The 13217-nt window shown below is 34.9% G+C and overlaps 1 pseudogene; it reads right to left on the reverse strand.

The window, feature by feature from the left end:
* Window positions 1-7504: 7504 nt before the first annotated feature.
* LOC133779391 (peptide chain release factor PrfB3, chloroplastic-like) lies at window positions 7505-11803 on the reverse strand (annotated as a pseudogene).
* Window positions 11804-13217: the final 1414 nt, after the last annotated feature.

Genomic DNA, 13217 nt, shown 5'->3' on the forward strand with positions numbered 1-13217 from the left:
ATTAGGCTATTACAAACAAATTGGGGCTAAACCACTATAAAATTATTGGTGTCATTATTTTATATTCAAGGCTTATTGTAGTTTTGACGTCTACTCGTCATTGGCAAAAATCGTGGTCAGAAGTCTTTCCCTGAATAGATTTCCAGGCAAAGAGTTGCGTTAGAGCAGGAAAGGCGCGATATGGAGGCCAGAAGCGAAGAGATCAGACAACGACAGGAGGAAGTCGACCAGAGACATTGTGAAGCAGCACTTGCTCTAGAAGCGACTATCCAATTGGCCGAAGCCAATGCTCAAGCCACGACACAAGCAGCCACCTAGGGAGCAAGAAATAATAATGCTAGTGGGAACACCACTGACAAAGCCATTTCTCAAGGACCGGACAGAAGCAGGAGTAACCCCCCTAGTCGGGAGGATAGTGGGGTCTGATCTGGAACTACCTCGACGCAGAGGGAGAACTCTAGAACCCCTTCTAGGAGCCACCGATTAGAAACTTCTAGATCAGGGAGTCACCGGTCGGGTAGTAAGAAGAATCCACCCAGACCAGGACTCCTCGAGACAAAAAAGCTCCTAGATACAAAGATGGACATGGTCGAGACGAGGGGGACAGTCATCAGACCAACCGGTCAAGAGAAAAAGAAAAGGAAGGCACTGACCAGCAAGGATGAAAAGATTGCCTGGGACGTACTGAGAAGCCTCCACTACATCCCAGGTAGCAGTGTAGTTGGAGTGAGCAGGTCCCATGTAGTAAGCCCTCTGAAAAATCGAAGAGTACGGTGTTCGATCGGCTAGGAGAACATGCTTCCCGGAAGGACCTAAGGGACGTTTTCACCAACAAGAGGAGGACCGTCCCGGTTGAAGGGCGAGATCTAAACTACCCTACCATTCAAGTAAAAATACTTGATGACAGTGCGCCAGATAGCAATGCCCGACCAGGCCATCAAGACCTTGAGCCCCCGACGTTTGCTACAGCCATCCAAGTCCAGCTTGACGCGCTAACGGCTACAGTGAAAGGTTTGTCAAAACGACCTTTCACAATGGATCTGGTAGACAACAGGAGTGGAAGTCCTTTTTGTGTTCGAATTAGAGCAGCCCAGCCATCGGTAAAGTATAAAGCACCGGTGCTGCTAGTATATATAGAAAAGGCAGATCCAATAAGGCCTGTTGGACAATTTGAGGACCAGATGGAACTGCTCGGGGTAAGTGACGATTATCGGTCTAGAGTTTTCTCGACTACATTGTCAGATACTGCCCAGGAGTGGTATTGGATGTTTAAGCCAAATTCCATTACCTCTTGGGAAACATTCAGGAAGGAGTTTTGTACATAATTCAGCGCTGCTCGGACTCCTCCAATTTACACCAACCACTTGGCTGATATCAAACAAGGAAAGGATGAATCTCTAAAGAACTATATACAAAGATTCATGAGAGAGTCCAACTGAGCAAATGCTGTTGGAGACGAGGGGAAGATGGTTGCCATATCCTCTGGAATCACTTACCAGAGCCCTTTGTGGGACAGTATACATAGAAATCCAATTTCAACACTTAAAAAATTTCTTGATCGAGCTGACAAGTATATAAAATTGGATGATGCAATTGAGAAAGAAGAGAATGGCATAAACAATCTGGGTGGATCAGCTGACCCTCCTAAGAATAGTGGAAACGGTCAAAATGATGGAAAGAAACGTGGGAATAACGGGTCTGACCGCCATGAAGAAAAGAAGGCTAAGTCGAGTTCAAACAAAAAGCCAACCAAGTATGAGCCTCAGTTCACTAATTTCACCACTCTCTCAGCCAGCCGGGCGGAAATACATCTTGTTAGTCATGAAGAGGTTCCCTACAAGAAACCTCCACCCATCACCAAAGAGATGAGTAAGAGAGACATGAATAAGTTTTGTCATTTTCATGGAGATTATGGTCATGACATGAATGAATGCAATCACCTCAAAGACGAGATAGAATTTCTTCTCCGGTCGGGCCAATTGAAAAAGTATCGGGCAGAGACACCCCAAGGAGAAGGAGGCAGCAGCAATCCTGGGTTCAAACGTGAGAGATCTCCACCCTTGCAACCCGGGCTTGTGGACTTTACCTTAGACACTATATGTGGAGGTCCACGCACAAAGGGAGAGGTATGCCCGAAAACTTCGACATGAGCTGGAATGCTAGGATCACATTGGGTGAGCAGAGCGCAATCAGAAACCACTGGAATGGCGAGCATCTGAGGATATATTATCACTAAATACCCCTTTCAGAGTGGTAGCTTAATTTCAAGTTGTTTAACTTGTCATTTAAGTTTGGTTTATGAGCTGGTTATTTGTTGACCAGTCATTTATTTTTTGAACAATTTTTATTGTTTAAGACTTGTTATTAGACAAGTTTTGTCCTTTTTGAATTTACGAGTAATAAAAGAGACTACGCGCAGCGTGGTCGATTCTTGCTACAAATATGCATGTGTGTTAATTTTTGGAATAGTGTGCAACTGGTTGGTAAAACCGGATAGTGTTCAACTGCTCGATACATTCAAGCAATGTTCAACTGCTCGAATATTTTCCATATATTCTCTGTGTTTCACGAGTAATTAACTGCTAGAACAGATTCGGTCAAGTAGCAAATGACCAAGGATCTTTCAACCCTCGATCACTTGGGGGGCACATGGAGTATACTAGTATATAATTTAATACAGGCAATAAGAGCACGAGTTAAGATATCTATTTTTACGCTGACTTGTAAATTTTCGAAGTCAAAAAAGGCCATTAAGCTAACTTGTTTGTCAAAGCTTAAGTAACTTGGAATTTTTCAAACTTTCAAGTTAGAAGCAAATATTCGTGTGACAATAAACATTATGCACATAAAATGTTAGAGCAATAAGAGTGTAAGAAAGTATACTTAGTAGGGACTTATGAAATGTCTATAATTTCTAAGTTGGTGAAACTAAGTACTCATGCGAAGATATAAGGCATATATCAGAGTGACTCTACTATTCACAAAAAACTTATAACTTTTTAAATCTAAAAAGACTTAGAATGTTTTAAGTTAGCAAAGAAAAGTAAAGTATAACTGCCCATAGCTCGGCCTTACGAAAAAAATATCAAAGCTACTAAGCAGCAGTTGTCTTCACAAAAGTATAAGAACAAAGAATACACTACTAGCCAGATACAAAGTTCAGTTGGTCAGGTGTAAAGTTTGCCTGGTCGAGAGAGCAGATACAACTTCCCTAGTCGGCTGAGCATGTTTCACAGGTTGAGTAGGAAACTTTGTTGATGGATAGGAAGCTCTCAGGTTGGCTAAGAGTGTCTACTCGTCGGGTAAACTAGTCCCTGACTGGTTAAAACCAGGTAAGGTTTTTGAAATTAATCTTTGAAGTTGTGATATTAATGGTAAAGAAATTGATTTATCTGGTCAGGAAGTAATTTGACTGACCAGGTAATGGTTTTTGTCCGACCAGTAGGTTCTTGACCGACCAGTCACTTCAGAAAATAGTGTTATCTGACTAGTAAAGTGTTTTGCCCAACCAGTCACTTTAGGAATTAGGTTTTATCTGGCCAGTCAGCTTATGAAGATGTTTTATCTGACCAGAAAGGTGATATAGCCGACCAATGGTGTGCTTTGGGCATGCATGACTAGTGGTGTGATGTGTCATGGCCGACCAGACATACGGTTTGGCCGACCAATCATCTCATAAATGGGTTTCATCGGACCAGCTATGTCAAATTGAAGAGTATAGCCGGCCGAATGTGTCAAAATCTCAGTATCAACTTCAACCCGAATCACTTGTAACCGCCGCGAGAATCTCTCAGATATTCCGGAGTAATAACTATAATGTTGTAATTTGAATTTATTTATATTTTATTAATTAAGTTGGTTGGAACAACCAAAGACCCTGTCAAAACGGGAGGTTTTTCATGTACGATCCATGAGCCTATAAATAAAGAGCTCATGGTATCATTTGGGGGGATCTGGTCTTTTGAAAGAAACAGGAGCCCTCTGGTGTTGACAACGTGGGACTGTTACTTGGGGCATTCTTGGGGCATTTTCTAAGAGAGCTTAGAGAGAGAAAGCTTGTATTCTTTAGAGAAAGAAACTCTGTATTTTTCTACTTACACATGAGAAACTCAGTTGGCTCAGGTCCATCTGATCTTAAGTGTAGGCCACATATATCACAAGTCCAAGTGGATTAGGCTATTACCAACAAATTGAGGTTGAATCACTATAAAATTATTGGTGTCATTATTTTCTATTCAAGGCTTACGGTAGTTTTGACGTCTACTCATCGTTGGCCAAAATCGTGGTCAACAATATATATATATATATAGGTGGTTATAATTGCATCTCTTTTGGTCTGAATTTGTTGCAGCAAAGCGATGCTACCGATTTGATTTTAGCAATGTTTAATAAAAAATATTTGGGATTTTGGAGGTGGCACGGTTGCTATAATGGCTTGGAGAAGACTATTGATGTTAACATTATAATTTAATCTGCTTTTTTTTTTTCTTTGATAAAGTAATATGATTTGAGCATTTTTTGACAAAAAATATTTGGGAATTTACAGATGGCACGGTTCCAATATTGGCATGAAGAAAGCATTTTTGTGGTATGCCCTGAAACAATAACTCTTAGCTGTAATTAACATTAAATTACACAACTTTGATCATTGTATATGTTATTGTGGATCAATTGTAGTCATGGATGTTTATTGTACTTGTTTGAATGAATGGTTGTTATGTGCTTGACATTGTAGACTGGTATTCATTTATTCATGTTTTTTATTTGTTGGTTGTGAATGATCGTGTCTCATATATGCAAACAAGTAGAATTAGATTTTATATTATTACTCACTTTTTATTATTTGTTTCATAAAATGGTACTTTTGTAATCATGCTAGTATTTAGGAAGTTTATGAATTATTAATTAGTATATTTATATGGAAAATTAAAAATAAATTACTAATTTTATATATACTCATAGCATAAATGTATAACTATGTACTCATAGTAAATTTACAAATAATCACTTCCCTTTCTCTATGATAAAATATATCCATTTATATATGTTTTCAATTATTTGTTTCTGTTTCTATGATTATTGAAGTTTTTCTGTTTTTATGTTGCTCTAGTATGATAGAAGAGGAAAAAAAATTGGTGTTACATATTCGAAAGGCTATTACTGATTGGGGTGATTAAAGCTACTGAGTTTTATTAATTTATGTTTACTTTCTCAGTTGTTGTTTGTTAAAATATTTTATTAAGGTTTACTTGTTTCCTCATTTGGTATTGTCTGAGCTCAGCTCTCTTTCGCTTTCATCTGATTTTTTCAGAGCTAATTTATACTGTGTTGCTTGTTTAATCGTTCGGGATGTACCAATTTAAGAAATTTTTAGAGTTAATTTCATATGTGTTAGTTATTAGTTCTTCAGCATATGTTGATTTTGTGAGGTCTTATGGCGCTGTGTTATTGTCATTTGAGACCAGACCATGCAAAAGTTTCAATCAATTTCGCTACTGTGGTCGTTTTAAATAGTTGTCATCTTTAAAATGTGGAATTGAAACTGAATAGAATAACATACATTTGACCACATGTGACCTAGCAAGCAGCATTATATGAGCAATAGTAAGCACTCCATTAATGTTTCTAGAGTTTAAACCCTGAGAAACAAAGAAATTTATAACAGTTACTCTACTTAATAACTCTTAATTATAAGAAAGGCTTCTGAACAGAAAGAAAACAATAAGCCAGCCAGTAAACCACAAAATTCTAAAGCAAAAACATATGACAAGTGTTAAAATAACTCAATTATCTGCTCTAACTCGAAACCCATGTCTCTATCAATCGAGGAAACATGTTTACTTTCTCTTTACTTTTAACAGTCTGTTTAGCTTGTTTTTTTTTGCATGAAGTTTAAGCATCCAAAAGAACAAGAAAAATATGCTATTTTATTTTATCAATCTTATAGTATGCTTTTACGAAGTGACCAATTTGTAATGCTTGTTAAGGGTTTGTCATGAATTTTATTGATAATTGTTGAGCATTAGGACTTGTTGAGCAGCAGTTTGACTAATGATCCTTAGACTGTTCTTGTATTTGTGTTGACAACCTATTATAGTTCTTAGTTTACTTTCATGCTTTGTGCTGCAACAAATTCATTCCAGTCTATGTTAGTTTTAGTTTTGTTTACTTAGTTAAGCATATATTTTTTAGAAGCATTAAAAGATATGCGTATTTCAGATTCTAGAGTTCTGAAATATTGGTTGATTCATCTTCTGGATTGTTATTATAATACTGCTATATATTTATATAGTGCTATGTAATTTTTGTTTTTGTTTCAACAAAATTTTATTGTTTCCCACTTAACTTTATCCTAATAAGCCACCTTTAGGAATATATATTAAGGAAAGATTACAATAGACTCATTCATTTGATGGGAATCAATATACGTTTGCTCACTGTATTCTTTTGTTCTGGTTATTGCTAGAATTTTGATGGGAATCAATAGCATGATTAATTTGATGTATTTCGCATGTTCAAAAGATGAAAACTGAAACTGGGTTGGACTTCAATGACGTGATTATTACGTTGGAATACAAATATCATGAGGTGAGATTATTAATTTGAATTTAAGGGGTCAAAGATTATTCTCTTTTGACCTCACATAATAAATGCACTATTTTGATTTACTTGATGCTGCTAATGGATTGTTATGAGTTATTTTTCTTTCCTTTGTGTTTTAATTGAATATTATAGTCGTAGACAATTGTTGTGTTTTAATTGAATATTATAGTCGTAGACAATTGTTGATACTATGAATTAGGTATATACATATAATATGTATATATATAATCATATAAAAGACTTGCATATATAATTGCGAGTTCTAAAAAATTTTTTAGGACTCGCGTCCCGCAATGCGAGTCTTAAAAAACTGTTTTTAGGACTCGCAACGCAAGTCCTAAAAAATCTGTGCGAATCCTAAAAAATCTGTGCGTTGCGAGTCCTAAAAGTTAATTAAAGGCACTCAACCAGATTTTTTAGGACTCGCGGGTAATTTTGTAGGACTCGCTTTGCATGCCCTTAAAAGTAATTTTTTAAAAAAAAAAAATACAGCTACAATTTTAATTTTGATTTAAAAATATATATCTATTTGAGTGTCGAATATGTATCAAAAGAATTTTGAAAAGAAAATACTAAAAAAATGGCAAATTTTTTTTACAAAAAGGAATTTTTAGGACTAGCAGACAACAATTATAATTCAAACTTATAAATAAGTAGACACACACAAAAATTATAAATATATATAATAGAAGGTATAGATAGTATTATTTCATAAAATATTATTCATCCAGTACATAGAGGTATTTCAAAATAGTAGCAAACTACACTAAAATCAGCAACAAAATAGACCATAAATCTACCATATTAATCCATTAAGGAAGCATCAAAATAAATCATAAACACACCAAAATCTAGTCACAAAATACAACAAAATCAAGTCACAAAATACACCAAAAACCAATAGTGAAACACAAGTATAAAGCCATTAAAGCATAAGCAAAATACACTAAAGATGATATTCATTATTCGTCTACGCTCAAAATCAGATCTGAACATATCCAACACAATCAAATGAAACATATTTTAACATAAAAAAATCAAGAAATAAAATAAATACTTGCTGCTGTCGTGAGCTATAGTGTCGCCACCGTGAAGTTGAGAACCCCACCAGCCAGCCCCGAGCCCAGCCCAGCTACCATCCCTGCCGAGCCCCTCCCTGCACCATCGACCCAAGCCAAGCCCAGCCCAGCCCAACCTAAACCCCTCCCTGCGCCTTCGACCTCCAGCCAGCCCCGAGCCCAGCTCAGCCACCTTCCCTGCCGATCCCCTCCCTGCCCGAGCCCCTCTCGGCAATGAATTAACAAACTAACTCATCCAACTACAATGCACAACTAGCTCATTTAAAAAAGCTTTGTTGTCTTGCCTTTATACATATACATACATTTTAAAAAAATCAGTCTTAAAATTTAAATATGAATAAATTTTGTAATAAATTAACCGATCAAATCACAACACAAATTTTTGCAATAAATTAACAAACTAGCTCATTCAATTACAATGCACACCTAGCTCATTTAAAAAATCTTTGTTGTCTTGCCTTTATACATATACATACATTTTTTAAAAATTAGTCTTAAAATTTAAATACGAATAAAATGACAATAACGTAATATCACTCAAAAACCATGAGATTTGAGAAGCTTCAAACTAAGTTGTGAAGAATGACACATCCTTATGAACATTTTAGGCAAGATGAGATATCCATATATAGATTAGAAAAATCAATTCAAGTGAGATAATTATTGTGGCACATAGATTATACTGATGATAAATTGAAGTAACCCATCATAGAATTTAAAATAATAAAAGGAAAAAGTGAAAAATATTCAATAAGACAACGAATTGGCATTCCTTATCTGAGTAACATGCAGCCTTATAACATTCCAAGAGCAATTAATATGCACAATTAGGTGACTCCATTACATGCTAAAGTAAACGTAACTACATACCTTCTTCACAGTTATATAGTAGTGTAAGTTCAAATTTTGTAGATTTGTAAAAAATTGCATCAAAATAGAAAATTAACTCTACAATATTAAAGTATTCTATATACTCATTCACGAGCATATATATATAAGAAAAAACAAATCCCAATCTTAAGCATAAGTAGACACATGCAAATTATCATACAATAGCATACTTTTATTCAGAGCAATTGATTCCTATTTATACATATTATAGTTGACATAATAAAAGAATATACACATTACATAAATAAATATACAGAATATATATACATTGTTGATAAAAATTAATATATAATTAAGTTGTAATTGATTTGCAACCACGTAATTGAATCAATCATTTTCTATTTCGAAAAGGAGTTGCCCCCCATTATTGACATATTTCTAGTTTAAAAAAAATCGAATTGACAAATTTATCATTGTGGCAATCATCTTTTTCATATTTCCACACAAAACTAAGTACAAAAAATTCTATAGAAAATCAGACAGCATATCCCCTAATTTACTAGCCTAGCCATCTCTCACAATCAATACCAACCTGTCAAACAAATCAAACATCACACAGGTTTTCATCCATATATCACCGCAGCACACAAAATTCTCAGAACCTACTTCACTAAGACATGCAAGTTCTCAATCTTCCGTTATCACCGCAGCACACATAATTCCCATAACCTACTTCACTACGGATGAATATCTAAGATATTCAAACTCCACTAAAATAATACATTTATCATTCAAAATTGTAAAATAATGAAAAATATAGGACCTAAATGATATCAAGATTTAGTGGTAACCAAATAGTTGAAAGTTGAGACAATTGTAGAATTGGAGCACCGAAAAAAAAAAAATATACAGATATACAAAAATAGTTTATAATTATATGTCTATTTTTTTAATAATATTAAAATGAATGAAATTGAAACACTCTACCTAGGTCCACTCCTACTCCTAGATATACTATGTAAAATTTCATAATCCAATATTTCTATCACTTGATGACAAAGCAAATATATGCAGAGCTCGTAGGTATACATAGGTCCTAGTAAGGCTATGTATATCTAATTCTAGCTATACTACATAATGATACAATTATTCATGTGGGCGAGGCAATACTCTTCATTAACTCTTATCTATCTAGCTAGCTCTACATTTTTAGAAATGTATAAAAACAAAAACAAGAGAAATAAATTATATCAATAAGACTATTTTCGTACCTTTTAATAAAAGTGCTTGCTGCAAAAACATTAAAATCTATAAGTGAAGAACTCCAACATTAATTATAGGTGTGTAATAGAATATGTTAATCATTGTTGCAAGTTGCAAAATCTCAAAAGAAGAATACAATGAAATGAATTTGAAAGAGTACAAAAAACCCAATCAACTTCTCAAAAAACTAAATTACAAATCAATGAAACGAAATGAAACAAAGTGAAGAAAATGGGCTTTACACAGTACACGTTTAACCACAAAATTAAGCAATAATATGAATCCATATCAATCTATGTTTTCTGCTCTAATAAAACCAGCAAGGCTAACCAAACAGGTCCATTGTTTTGAGTACTTTTTAGCAGTTTTACCACTGAAGCTGAACATGTAAACATAATCAAAGATTACAAAAATACAATCAGAACAACAACCACTTTTCAACCAATTTTTTGAAATATATATATCTTATATGTATATATAGCCAGACTTAGTGTCTATTGCCTACCCTATTTCAATTTTATATAAATATAGATAGTGCATGACATATACAAAACAATTGATACAAAAAAAAAAAAAAATAGTGGTATAAAGCAATACTCGGTGACAAAAAATGTCATATGGCCCCTTTAGAAGCTTGGCCATCTCATAGTGATCCAAAACCTTGCTTATGTCTAAAGAAGCACTATATGCTTGCTTGAAAAGCCCATAATTGATAGCATCTATCTCGGCCAACTGCGTTATTAACTTTGCCTCTTCAACCTGCAGACATAAATTAAATAAGAACAACAAAATAATCATTCCAACTAAAAGAGGAAAAATGGTAAAGATGATTGGAGCAAACTCATATAGACAAGTTCTAAAGAATGTTGAGGAAAAATCAACAAAATGCACCAATGCACATGAGTCATGACTGCAAAAATATTGTTTTTAAAAATGTAGTTTTGAATGCTCAAACGTTCACTCAGGGGAAGGATAATGTGCAGTTTAAGTCATTAATTTAAAACAAAGAGCTCTCTATGCCAGTCTATTATATAATGGATACAATATGATTATTTCCAAAAAGAGGTAGACAATGACATACTCCAATGGTGCACCCATCTAAAAATAGTTAATTATCCATTATGTATTAATTCATAATAAATATGAAAAATCCTATGCATAGATTATCACCTTATATGTTAAAACCTTAAGGGCATCAACCACTTTGGCACTATCAGCTAACTTGGCAAGAATCACATCGGATTTGGCAGGGTCGTCCCAGAGGTCATAAGCCCATATCATTTCTTCCTGTTTATTTCATTTTGCCTCTTCATGTTCGAGTGCCGCAGGGGCCAACATTTCAGCTCGCAAAACTGCCTCTTCAATCTTCCTTTTCAATGCAAATAAACCTACACAATTACCAAAAGCTACATTAAATCCCATGAGATAAGTAAATAAACAACACAACCAAATATAACCAAAGAACTTTTTATTTTGTTCTCTGGAAAAGAACGAATATTAACTGAGAAATAATCTCAAACAGATGATAGGTACCCGTGTATGCAAAATCGAAAAACTACTCCATATAGCCATAACAAGCACCACATAAAGAAAAGCCGCCATTCTAACATCAAAACACTTGGTTCCAAATTGGTGCAAACCCCATTTGCTCACTAAACAGCTAGCACCAAGAAGACACATATAAAGCAAGCTAAGAGTGAAGGAGAAACAGAGAAAGTAGAGCTGACCCAGTTGTTTGTAGACCTTGTTCTTGTCTTCATCCATGGAATATGAAGCTCGGGCAGCAGAATAAAGAGGGAGTTAAATATAAGAGCAAGTCTTGCGTTTGGAAACTTTGCATTTTGATGTCAGCAATGTCGCTGAAGCACTTGATTTTCTTACGAAAGCGGGTTCCGCGGCCATGCTTAACATAAAGAGAAAGAAACTAAGAAGAAGAAGAAGAATAAGAAGAAGAGAGCTTCATGAGTAGAGGGGTCGAGAATGCTGGAACCGAGAACCCAGCTGCCGTCGACGCCGTTCACCACCATCACTGCCGTCGTTCACCTGCTGCCGTTCATCTCTTTCAGCCGTTTAGCCTTGGTGTGGTTGATTTACCAGCCGTCGTTCACCTGCTATGGTTTTGAGTAATAAAATCTCCAAATGTGTAGTTTTTTTAAGTGTAACCCTATAATTTCAAAATATATGGTTGTTTTTTTAAGTGTTTTACATAAAACATTTAAGGACTTGCTTTAGGAGTCCTTAATACACTTTTAGGACACGCAAGCGAGTCCTAAAAAAAATGTTAAGGACTCCCAAAACAAGTCCTTAAAATTATTAAGTAAGATACTAATTTTTTAGCCCAGATTTTTTTAGGATTCGCATATTCTTTTAGGACACTCATTGCGAGTCCTAAAAGAGTATTAAGGACTCCCAAAGCAAGTCCTTAAAATTATTAAGTAAAACACTTATTTTTATAGCCTAGATATTTTTAGGACTCGCATTTTCTTTTAGGACACTCATTGCGAGTCCTAAATTGCATTTTTTCAGGACTCTCAATGAGTGTCCTAAAAACTCCATAAATATTTTAAAGGACTTGCATTTAGGTGCGTGTCCTAAAAAAGTGTCCCATAAAGGGTATTTTGTAGTAGTGTAACCATGAGGAAATCTGTGAAACTCTAAATGAATTGGCAGCTAAGCTCCTTGAGCGGATGAGCGGAAGCTAGGGTCACTTCTAAAATTAGAATTCAAAAACAAACTAATTATAGTTAATCCATGCACTTATATAGTTAAGGCAATGATTCTTACATAGTTTTTTTGCAAGAATGTATTTACATTTTAATCTTCTAAGGATACTTACATAATTAAGACAAGGATGTTTTTACATAGTTAAGGAAAGATTTATTCATTTTAATCTTTTAAGTTTTGTTTTATAATATACTGAATTGTGTTGATTTTGTATGTTGTGTGATTTTGTTTGGATTATACTGTAATTATACAAAAAAAATTGAATGAATAGAGATTTAAAATAAGGAAAAAATTTCCCATTTTCTGTGTTCGGTACATCAGTTCAAAATATCATGTCGTCTCATGTACCTATTGTCTCATGTTACAACAGTTGCCCATAAATTGTCGTACCATGTACTACATGGGACGACATTTCTACAGCTTTTGTCGTCCCCTGTCGTACATGAGACGACAATTTCATTTGAAGTGTCGTCTCCTGCTAGTACATGGCACTACACTGCATGGTACAACAGTATCAAAACTATTGTATGAACATTTTTATTACAGTTTAAAATTGTAGTACCACGTCAATTTTTAAGTAGTGGCTACAGGTTAAAAATTTTGTATGCAAAGTTCTCGAAGTGTGAATTTTTGTTGGAAAAAGTAAGATTTCTCGGACACGTGGTGTCAAGAGGATTTCAGTAGACTCGTCCACGATTGACGTTGTGAATCAATGGA

Source organism: Humulus lupulus, chromosome 5 (genome assembly GCF_963169125.1).
Source record: "Humulus lupulus chromosome 5, drHumLupu1.1, whole genome shotgun sequence".
NCBI classification, from domain to species: Eukaryota; Viridiplantae; Streptophyta; class Magnoliopsida; order Rosales; family Cannabaceae; genus Humulus; species Humulus lupulus.